Source organism: Lepidochelys kempii, chromosome 3 (assembly GCF_965140265.1).
Source record: "Lepidochelys kempii isolate rLepKem1 chromosome 3, rLepKem1.hap2, whole genome shotgun sequence".
Taxonomy (NCBI): Eukaryota; Metazoa; Chordata; order Testudines; family Cheloniidae; genus Lepidochelys; species Lepidochelys kempii.
Window position 1 is genome coordinate 10,165,068 of NC_133258.1, and position 11,950 is coordinate 10,177,017.

An 11,950-nucleotide genomic window follows, 5' to 3' on the forward strand; every position below is an offset into this window, starting at 1 on the left:
ACTGAATGCATCCGATGAAGTGAGCTGTAGCTCACAAAAGCTTATGCTCAAATAAATTTGTTCGTCTCTAAGGTGCCACAAAGTCCTGCTTTTTGCGAATACAGACTAACACGGCTGCTACTCTGAAACCTGTCAATATAATTTTGAGATGAATGCACAGAGGCAGCAGATTGCTGACAGCATCTCCCTGGGCATGAGTGTGGTTCTTCTGGCTAGGCAGCTCCTTCTTTCACTGGATCCTTCAGCCAGCCTTCTCCCTGAGTAACAGCACCTCTTTAAATCTGGTGAACTCGCTGTCCACCTGTGCCTGAATGTCCTATACTTTCCTTTCCCTTAGAGAGATGCACACTCACACACACCTTGAACTTGACCTAAAGTAATGCCAACACCTGGGGACACTTCAAAGTAGGTTGGACAAAACGCTAGTAAATGTAGAAATTCAAGTATCGTACCTTGATGGGGATCCCGCAGGGCTAGATGGTCTTCTAGCTGCTTGCCATCTCTGGAATCTAGGACCCAAAGCAAACAGAATGTTCCTTTCTCTCTGTGAGTCCATTCAGTGGTTTGCCCCTGCCCATCCTTCAGGCCTGGGGAGATATGGAGCTAGGGCTATTCAATGCATAAGGGGGTTTTTGAGGGTCTTTGCACCACGAGACATAGCCACCTCTGAAGCAGGGAGCTTTGGAGGCCTGAGGAAAACAGTTTTGCTATGTTTAGCAGAAAAATGAATTGTTTCAATATTCTTCATGTAGCCTTATTTCTCTCTCCGTTGTACACAGCAGAAGTACAGATGAGTCAAGAGACCTTCTTGTTCTACTGCTCTTTTAATTCATCCAACGCTGCTCTCAGATGTTTTAGATCCACAACCCTAGTCTACTTCCTACCCAATAGTGTTGTTATTAATCAAGTTTATTATGGTAGTGCCTAAGGAGCCACGGAGAATGGGGCCTCATTGTGCTAGGTGCTGCATAAACCCAGAGTAGCAGACAGTTCCTGCCCAAAGAGCTTACAATCTAAATAGCTGTTAGACATTAGCTAGAGACTAAGCTAATTATTATTCTTATTATTTGTAGTATTTTAGCTCCTCAGAGCCCCAGTCATGGACAAGGACCTGGTTGTGCTAGGTGCTCGACAAACACAGGATGGGAAATGGACATATTAATTCAAACACAAGGCTTCCAAGCAATTAGTCTGCGAAGGCCAGCAGTGGGCTGAAAGTCAGTTGCAAGACCTAGGAGCATGTACAGATCCTTCTGCAGGTCAGAGACAGTTTAGAAGGGGGTGATGTTGAGAAAGGAGATCATGTTTATTAGGCTGATGAATTCTAGAAATGGGGGAGATCTGAGAAACCTCCTAAGACAGTGGCTCTCAAACTTTTTTACTGATGACCCCTTTCACATAGCAAGCCTCTGAGTGTGACCCCCCCTTATAAGTTAAAAATACTTTTAAATATATTTAACGCTATTTTAAATGCAGGAGGCAAAGCAGGGTTTGGGGTGGAGGCTGACAGCTCGCAACCCCCCCATGTTAATAACCTTGCGACCCCCTGAAGGGTCCCGACCCCCAGTTTGAGAACCCCTGGCCTAAGAAGTATTATGAAGCGATGAGGTCTGAACACAACAGCCTTCTGGGGTTTGGTACAGCCCATTGTAAAGCGAGGGTCCATTTATAAATTTGGGGGGTTATATTTTAGCCACTCCCTTCTTTAGTTTGGAGGGGAGGGGCTTGGATCCGGGGGGAGGGGGGATTTGTTTTGGTTTCGGTTCTGGCCCATCTCAAATAAAATAAGATGAGCAGGTTACTGAAAGCTTATAAAGACAAGATTATTTATTATTTGTATTACAGTATGACCAGTGGCCTCAATCAGGGCCCCATTGTGTTAGGCGCTGTGCAAAAACAGAGCATTCTGTCCTGCCCTAAAGAGCTTAAAATTGAAGGCCCTGATCTTGCAAACACATAAGCATGTGCACAAATTCAGTCATGTGAGGAGTCCCATAAAAATCAGTTAGGTTCCTCACATGAGTAAATTTATACGTGTATTTAAATATTTGCAGGATCAGGGTCTAAGCTGCAAATACCAGTAAAATCAGACCTCCGTTATGGGTCCTTTGGTAATATAGGGACATGCGGAGAAGGTAGCCATGGTGGATACTGGTGGGTTAGAAAGGTCATTTACCAGTACTGATTGTCTTTCATCTTTGTGAAAGTGCAATATCTTTAATCACTGATACATTTTTTGATCAGAAAAGATCTGTATTTAGATTGCAGTCTTACTGGCTGATTGGAACGTATCTGATCAGGAAACATTAAGGAAATTTGAAGGGGAATTGTAATGCTGATCAACAATTCTTAATGTAACTCTGAAGCTGTGACTATGTTGTGGGGTTTTTTGTTTTTCTTTTTCCTTTGGTAAAGTTTGGTGCTTTCCAAACTCATCGGGAAGGTCCCATGAAAACAGACACTTATTTGTAAGGGTGGGGGGGGGGGAATGAACAAGCTGTAATTATTTAAAGATGTAAAAAAATATATATTATGAATTAGTATGGCTACCAATCCACATAACTTCTACACCTTTCGAACTAATGGAAATAAAACAATGGTAATAAAACTTATAATAATAAAGCTTCTTTCTTATGGGAATTTGCATGCTGAGTTCTTGCAATGAATTGATTGGACGTATGTATAAGTGTACAGTTTATGTAGAGTGTCAATGACCCATTAGCCTGAGCCTGGCATGTCTTGTGAAAAATAATAGCATGTGACCATGTAAGACTGCAACTTAATGCGTATGTACAAGGGGGTTGAATTATGGTTCTGACATTTCCTAACTGTTGGGTGCTTGACTTTGCAGCCTTAATGTTCTTTCACATTTTTCTTTGTATACTATTGATTTAGTTTAGGCTGACCAGGAACTGCTTTAAATTAAACTGAAACAAACCACTTTTAAACCAAAGGACTTAACAAAGCTGCACACGTGTTCGAGCACCTGAGTAGTTTTGGGAACTCAATGGGCTACTCACATGCCCAAAGTGAAGCTTCTGTGTGAGTCATTTTGCAGGATCAGGGCCTTTTATTCTGGTGACACCAGGCCTGTGTAACCCCCAGCTTTTGGCTGGAGGCACAAGCTGCCAGATCTGTATTCTCCCCAGCTGAGCCTCAGGATTGTGATCAGCTGCTGCGGTGGGTGTGGCCAGTGTGTGAAATCCCACCCTTCCTTCGCCACCCAGCCAATTAGGCTGCCTCTCTACATTTAGCTCCTCCCCGCTCCAATGAAAGAGCCACTGATGGGCCGGAGCAGGGGCAGTGGTGAGCAGCTGGCAGGGAGAAGCAGATGGGCTGAGACATAGCTATGGTACTTCAGCTGCTGATCAAGGAGCCCAAACCAGTCTCTGAGGCACAGAGGAGGGCTGGGGGTTGGGAGAAGAAAGAGCAAGGGAACTGATGGGATGAGGAAGCTGGGGGAAGAGGAGGAGGAGCTGGGAGAGGATGAGGCAAGGGGAGAATGGACTGAGGGGACTGGGAGAAGGTGTGGGGAGGAGGAAGACTAAAGAACTGCTGGGGGTGAAGAATAGGGTGGAGTATGAGGATAGGTTGGAAAACAATGGAAGAGCAGGCTGGGATTAGGGTGGGAGGGGGGTGAAAAAGACGAAAGAGGAGGACAGGGGAGAACAGAAGAGACTTGGACAAGGACTAAAGGACAGGGGCACAATTGGGATATGAAAGGGGAGTTGATGGGCTGGGTGTGGATCAGAAGGGAGGACCTGGGATGGGAACGGAAGGAGGGAGAGTGAGTCCCGCACTGGGGAAGGAGAAGAGAGATGGAGAAGGGGGAGAGGTGATAGGATATGGGGGTGGGCTGATTTTTGTGTTCCAGATGGGTGATGGATTGAGGGGACTGTGCAGTAAGGTGCCCACTTGGGAGCTGGAAAATTTGCAGATGCTTTTTGCAAGGCCAGCATAGGCTGGGCTGCCACACAATTTCCCTGAAAGGGCCGGATCATCTAATGCACCCAGGAACTGATTTGTAAAGGTATTTAGGTGCCTAGTGGGATTTTCAAAAGCATCTAAGTGCCTAAAACTCATTGATTTCAATGGGGGTTAGGTGGCTAGATGCTTAAAAAAACCCACTGTTTTCATGCAGGACCAAGAGGGACATGCAGACAACATCTGTTTCGCCATCTTTTAAATGAGGCGAAAGGTATTTATTTCCTTTGTAAAGCATCTACTGATGAAACACCCTGTACAAGAGCCAGGTATTACTACATTTATTATCTGGACCGTTAGCTTTTCCCTTGTTTCTCCCCCGTTTTGTGTTGCTCTTCGTGGGAGCACAACGGCTTGAAACCAAAATGAAGGCTAATGCAATTGGCACAGACTCAGCACAGGAGGGCACCCTCTGCTCTCCGAGAGCTGTCGCTGTATGTCAAACCCAACCTCAGCAACGGATTGAGAGGCACATCTGATCTTCTGCAGTGTGGCGCACTCTCAGCTCTCATTGATGTCGCAAGATTGGGCCCCCAGTGAGGCTCTGAGTGACCGAAGCAGGGGCAGTTCACAGGGTACAGCTCTGCAAACAAGGTTGCGTGTTTGCTTCCTTGCTGTCACTGTTGAGATGAGCTGCATGATCCGTCCTTCTCATGCCAATGTGTTTGAAGAGGGAAACACAGACGAGTTTAGGAGGAAGGACTGGACGGCTCCAGGGGTCTGGGCATGGTATATAGGGCACTTCACGTCTAGTTCCCTGGCCTGAATGTATTGCCCGAAAGCCGTGACTGCTGAATGGTTGGTATCTCAGTGCAGTTCCTAAGTGTCCACATCACACACAAAAATACCACCCCAGCCGGCAACCAAATTCCTGGCTCTGAACATGCCTCAACTCTGGAGAGTCAGAGAGTTTAAGGCCAGACTGGACCACCAAATCATCTCGTGTGACCTCCTGTCTGTCACAGGCCACCCAGCCCCTGCCCACTAGAACCAACAACCAAAATGAGACCCAAGCATTTCAGCCCACAGCAGACGAGACTACAATGTGCCACAGGAAGAAAACAGGATGAACCAAGGTGCACCAGTGTCCGAGGACCCTGCAATGGCAGGGAGATGATTAAAATACACTCAGATAATCCTGGTAAATAACCTGCAACTATTAGCTGCAGAGGAAGGCAAAAAAAACCCCAAAAACCACATGGTCACTGCAAGTCTGAGCTGGGGGAAAATTCCTAACCCCACATTTTGTGATCAGCTACAGCCTGAGCACGTGAGGAAGAATCAGCCAGCCAAGCCCCTGAGAGTGACTGCTCTGTACTACCTCAGAGCCCTGGCCCTTCCCGCTGAATCTCCAGTTGTGGCCAGTCCTGATGCTTCAGAGGAAGGCAATTTAAAAAAAAAAATACCCATAACCCAGAATACATTGAGGGGAAGGGGCTAATTCCTTCCTGATCCCTGCAGGTGGCCGGCTGAAACCCTGAAGCATGAGCATTTAGAAACATGAAATATAAACCAGAAGTGACCCCCCACAAGCCTGATGAGCCCTGCCCCTTACCAGCACAAGCAGCCCTGTCATGCAATCACTCTCATAAATTTGTAGAACCTCACCCCTCTGATGGTTAGAAACTGTCTTTTAATTTCCAACCTGAATTTATTCATGGCCAGTTTATAGCCATTTGTTCTTGTGCCAACATTGTCCTTTAGCTTAAATAGCTTTTCACCCTCCCTGGTGTTTACCCCCCTAATGTATTTGCAGAGAGCTGTCATATGCCTGCTCAGCCCTCTTTTTGCTAGACTGAACAAGTCAAGCTCTTCCAGTCTCCCCTCACAAGACCGGTTCTCCATTCCCTGATCATTTCAGTAGCCCTTCTCTGCACCTGTTCCAAGTTAAATTCATCTTTCTTAGCTTCTGGTCCAGAGCCAAACTTTATGACTGGCTTCTGTTCTGCAACTGGCTGCACCAAAACCACAAAGTGGAAGACCCCCCAAATCTGGGAGAGAGTCAGACCCAAACCCTGCAATTTGAGGACTAGTTAGAAAAAGAATTAGATAAATTCATGGAGGAGAGGTCCATCAATGGCTGTTAGCCAGGATGGGCAGGGATGGTGTCCCTAGCCTCTGTTTGCCAGAAGGTGGGAATGGGCGACAGGGGATGGATAACTTGAGGATTACCTGTTCTATTCATTCCCTGTGGGGCACCTGGCATTGGCCACTGTGGGACAACAGGATACTGGGCTAAATGGACCTTTGGTCTGACCCAGTATGGCCATTCTTATGTACCTCTAGAGTAGAGGAAAACTATATTAAGTGAGGACGGCTCCTTGGGACACTAATAAACCTTCCATTGTCATACCCTCCTGGAGAAAAAAATTCTATCAACATCTAGATGAGTTGATGTACCCCCTGGAAGACCTCTGCGTACCCCCCAGGTGTTGAGAACCACTACGCTAAGGCACCCAGAGGCTGGGTCCAGTCACAGCAGTCTGGAGAGCAGGGATTGGCTTAGAACTGTCAATAGGTGGGGAAATAATCCCATATAAAATGCACTGTTACAAACACTGCTGCTGATGATGATTTTTAGAGTTTGAATGCCCACCTTTCTCTCGGTGCCCCCCCTCATTTGGCACATTTGCACTGGACACGTCAGACTCTGGCATGTGATTTATTTGGTCTGTTACAAGACAAAACATACAGTATTTGCTTATAAACAATTCAGACCCTGATCTGGTTTTAACAATGTCACAATACGGGTTCTTTTTAAATCAGTGCTTTCCTTAGCATCTCGGGTTTCCAAATGCTACAGCAACGCTCTGACTGCCCAGCACTGCACAGTTCTTCTGCTGCACACCATATCCATTCAGAGCCCCTTGCTCCCTCCAGCACAGATCCTTAGCCCTGGAGATTTCCCTGCAAATAGCACCTCTGACACAGGTGAGCGATTCTGATTCCATCCAGCAGAGGGCAGTGGTGTGCGCACACAAACAAATTATTTTCGATACCGGACACTGGCAGCGTGCAAGGGTCAGCTAGACAAAGGTGTTTACCTAACTGCCTCTGAGGCACCTACAGCCAATATTTAGGTGCCAATGACATTCTCAAAACCACCGCCTACTCCCATAGGTGCCTCAGTTTCCACCCACGGGCATGTACAGAGGGTTCCCTGAAGCGTCTCAGAGCCTTCGCTAAAGCCAAAGCCCCAGGGCCCCCAAAGCAGGCTTCTCAAACCAGATGTTCCGCCACTTAGCTTACCAGCGGGGCCCTGATCCCATAGGCTTCCCAGAGCACACCTAAGACCTGTCGCCAGACAGCAGGGGTGGGGTTGCCTATCTCAGCCCGTAGCCAGGTGGCACTTACCTGGGATGTGGGAGACTCAAATTCAAATCCCTATTCTTCTTATTTTGGAGCAGGGGTTTGAATACAGCTCTCCCACAACGGGAGTGAGAGCTTTAACCCCCAGGCAACTGCTTGTTGTGGGATGGGTCTCTCTCCATCTCCCCCGTTGGAGCTGTCACAGCTGCAGGTGCAGCGTGGGGGAGCTGGCGTTACCCCTGCCTATACTGCAAGCTCTCTGAGGTACTTATCTGTGTCCCATTCCTGTAGTATCTGAGTGCCTCCCGTGCTAACATATTTCGCCTCAACACCGCTGGGAGGTGGAGACGTGCTATTATCCCCATTGACAGGCGGGGACATGAGGCCCAGACAGGCAAAAAGTGCCCTGCCCGAAGTCATCCAATGTTTGTGGCAGAGCGAGACCCAGGCTAGCGCCCTAATCATTGCTCCATCCCCCTTCCCTCCCACCAAGCTCTCCTGGGGGACATCTCCTGCTTCAGTAGCCCCCCGCCCCCACCCCCCCCGGTGGTAGACTGGCCCACAGCATGGGAGGGCGGTGTGTGACCATATCCGTGTGTCACAAACGTATCCGTGACCAGCTCCTACTCAAGATTCCCCTGTTTATGCATCCCAGGATGACAATTAGCTCTTTTGGCCAGAGCATCACACTGGGATCTCATGTTCAACTGATTATCCACCATGAGACCCAAATGTTTTTCAGAGTCCCTGCTTCCCAGGATAGAATCCCCCATCCTGCAAGTATGGCCCACATTCTTTGTTCCTAGATTTAGCAATATTAAAATGCAGATGGTTTGCTTGTGCCCAGTGAACCAAGCGATCCAGATTACTCTAAATCAGTGATGTGTCCTTTTCATGATTTACCACTCCTCCAATTTTTGTGTCATCTGCAAACTTTATCAGTGATGATGTTGTGGTCTCTTCCAGGTCACTGATAAAAAAAATGTTAAATAGCATAGGGCAGAGGTTCTCAAACTTATCTGATCATGTCCCCTTCTTTGTGTCTGTAGCAGTTTACTCCCCACTCCGTCCCACCACACAAGTACATATACTGATATATACGACAGCAGTGCTTCCCTTGAATCAGTTTTGGCTTCTTTGTTTTTCACTGGAGTTGTTTTTTGTTTTGTTCGGCGAGTGAGCCAATGATTGATTACAATAGGGCAAAAGCAAAAGGTGCTTACAATGAAATGTGCACACCGCATCGTAGCAAACGGATTAACGTATAGATGGCAACGAGGCTGTATAATGTGAGGCAAGCTTAACAGAAATCTGTCAAAATGCAGAGTGCCATCTAGAGTCAAAGGCACATCCCCATCTAGAGTCAAGCGCCATCCGAGGACCTGATCTGTCTGGAGGAATCAGCTTTGCTAGTAATTCATTGCTGGGGGTAAAATGTGCGCAGTACGTTTTTTTCCCGTAAATCTTCTCCCGCCTCCCCCCCACAATACATTCCGCATCCCCCAAGGGGGCCTGCCCTCCAGTTTGAGAACCTCTGGCATAAGGCTCTGAGACAGAGCACCCTGGTCATTGAGCTTGATGCAGCCTGGAGAAGGCTGAAGGTTCACTGGCTGGGGACCGACTGGCTAAGCAGCAGTTCTGCAGAAAAGGACCTGGGGTTTACAGTGGATGAGAAGCAGGTTATCAGTCAGCACTGTGCCCTTGTTGCCAAGAAGGCTCATGGCATATTGGGCTGCATTAGTAGGAGTATTGCCAGCAGATCGAGGGAAGTGACTATTCCCTTCTGTTCGGCACTGATGAGGCCACACCTGGAGTATTGTGTCCAGTTTTGGTCCCTCCACTATAGAAGGTATGTGGACAAATTGGAGAGAGTCCAGCAGAGGGCAAAGAAAATGATTAGGGGGCTGGGGCACATGACTTACAAGGAGAGGCTGAGGGAACTGGGGTTATTTAGTCTTCAGAAGAGAAGAATGAGGGGGGATTTGATAGCAGCCTTCAACTACCTGCAGGGGGGTTCCAATGAGGATGGAGCTCGGCTGTTCTCAGTGGTGGCAGATAACAGAACAAGGAGCAATGGTCTAAAGTTGCAATGGGGGAGGTCTAGGTTGGATATTAGGAAACACTATTTCACTAGGAGGGTGGTGAAGCACTGGAATGGGTTACCTAGGGAGGTGGTGGAATCTCCATCCTTAGAGGTTTTTAAGGCCTGTCTTGGCAAAGCCCTGGCTGGGATGATTTAGTAGGTGTTGGTCCTGCTTTGAGCAGGGGATTGGACTAGATGACCTCCTGAGGTCTCTTCCAACCCTAATCTTCTATGATTCTATGATTCTGCTGGAAGGAGGGAGGAGTTGCTCAGAGGGTGAGTGCTGCAGAGGCGAGAAGCTACGTAGAAGGCTCCTCCTGCAGTATATCTGTGTCATGGTCTGTTTGCTGAAGAACGGAGAAATAAGGGTACATGTGGTGAAAGGGAAACAACTCAGGCATGTTCATGACTGAGGCGCCATGGAAACCAGCAAGACAATGCAACACACAGGGTAGCTGAGGGAGCACCCTGTGACACTTGGGGTCTTGTCCGAGATCCTAACCCTCTTGGTTTGGAGAAGGAGCCTGGAGGGTGACCTGAGCTAGGGCAGGGGGCTCTGGACGCAGTGGAGGAGATTCAGAAGACCCAGCAGGTGGAGAGATGAGCTCTCCTGAATTGGCAGGCAGAGCAGCAGCAGATGCTACAGGAGTTTATTAAAGAGAGGTCTCAAACAGCAGTAGCTCCTGCAGCTGTTAATAATTTTCAGTGAGGGAACTGGAAACTGGGCAGTGGGCCAGGGACATAAAATGGCCCTGCGAGATGCCCCCAGTGCCTTTTTAGTGGGTGGCTGCCCGTGCTGGATGGTACTTGGGTAGTTGGGTGCTACGACTGGCCCCTTATCTCACCTGCAAGGCTCAAACGGCCTATACGGCCCTGAGTGAACCCCAAACCAGAGACTGTGACCTCTGAAAGCCACTATTCTGGACAGGGTGGGCCTGTCAGCGGAGAGGTACCACCAGAAATGTAGAGCGGCTAGGTGGAATGGTGGAATGCATCTCAGGGTGTTCTCACGGAAGAGGTTAGACTGGGCCACTCAGTGGTTGAGGCCAGATTGGCAGAACATAGAGACCTTGGCGGACTCAATTATCCTTGAGCAGTTTATGCAGAGCCTCCCGAAGGCTTCTAGGGTCTGGGTCTGGAGGCATCAGCCAGAGTCACTAGATGCTGCAGTAAAAGTAATGGAGGAGTATGTGGAAGTAGATTTCCCATGGAGAGAACTGCATCCCCCTACAAGCCAGGAAGGAGGAAAGAAGATTAAGGATCTTCCTTCATCAAAACCCAGGAAAGAGATGCAAGAGGCGAATACAAGTGCTGGCGCAGTAATTTGTTACCAGTGTGGGAGCAAAGGACACAAAAAGCAAGACTGCCCGTACATGGACTGCAGGTTCATGGAACTCTGTGGGTTGGCCGGAGTAAAAGGTGAGTCTGGAATAAAGACAGTTCCCATCAGAATAGGCGAGAAAGCCACAAGGGGAGTCATAGACCCAGCAGCTGCGTATTGCTGAGTCTGAAGCACCTTGGTTAGGCCGCAGGGGCAACAGAAAGGGGTGACAATAACCCTCCATTGTGTGCTTGAATACTTGCTCCATGACTGTCATCCCACTGCCTGTCAACAACATGCCTGAGTTGTTTCCCTTTCACCACATGTACCCTTATTTCTCCGTTCTTCAGCAAACAGAACATGACACAGATATACTGCAGTAGGAAGAAGGATTCAGTGGCAAAGAGTGGGTGTGGTAAAGTCATTATCCTTTGTGTCATGATAGGGCCGGACCAGACTCCATTTCCCTTGAATAAGAAGGACAAAAGACGGAGGGGGAGACCCATGGTAAGACTGCTACAGTGACTCAGGAGTTCACATTTGTTACTGGGTGGGTGAAATGTAATGATAGAACATATTCCCCCCGAACGGGGGGGTCTGCCCTGCTTTTGTCAGTCTGCCCTGAAGCTGGGACTCACGGTGGTGAACCACACCTGAAAGCGTGACAAGCAGAGACAACGGCGTTTTCCCCCAGAGGATCCGTTGGGTCGCACCACGTTGCTGATCGAACCGGGGAGATGGCAGTTGGGTTCAGGCAGTTGGTCCAGCAGCAGGATCAGGGCCAGGGAGGGGTCTCTGCAGGGCGCAGAGCAGGGAGGGAGCTCGCCAGGATACACGCAGGTAACACAAGGTGATGGGATACAATAAGCGACAGCGGCGGTGCCAGGCACAGGGACCATCACAGCGACTGTGCCATCCCTACATGGAAACTGGGCTTCTGAGGGCTGGCGCTGGGTCGTCAGAGCAGTTTATCGGTATAGGAGCCGGGAACAGCAGTGGGAATTGGGTAGAAGGACAGTGTGTCTGTACAGGGGCAGGAAAAAGCACAGGGTGATGGGGCAGTGCCTGGGGGGGGGCAGTGCCTGGGCAGTGGGGGTGGTGTCTGGTGGGGGTGGGGCAGTGTTGGGCGTGGCTGTATGTGGCAGGGGTGGGGGGGCATGTCATGTGGGGAGGCAGTGTCAGGCAGTGGGGCCAGGGCAGTGGGGCAGTTGGGATGTGGGGGGGGGGTCCCTGTCTGGTGGGGGCAGTGGGGG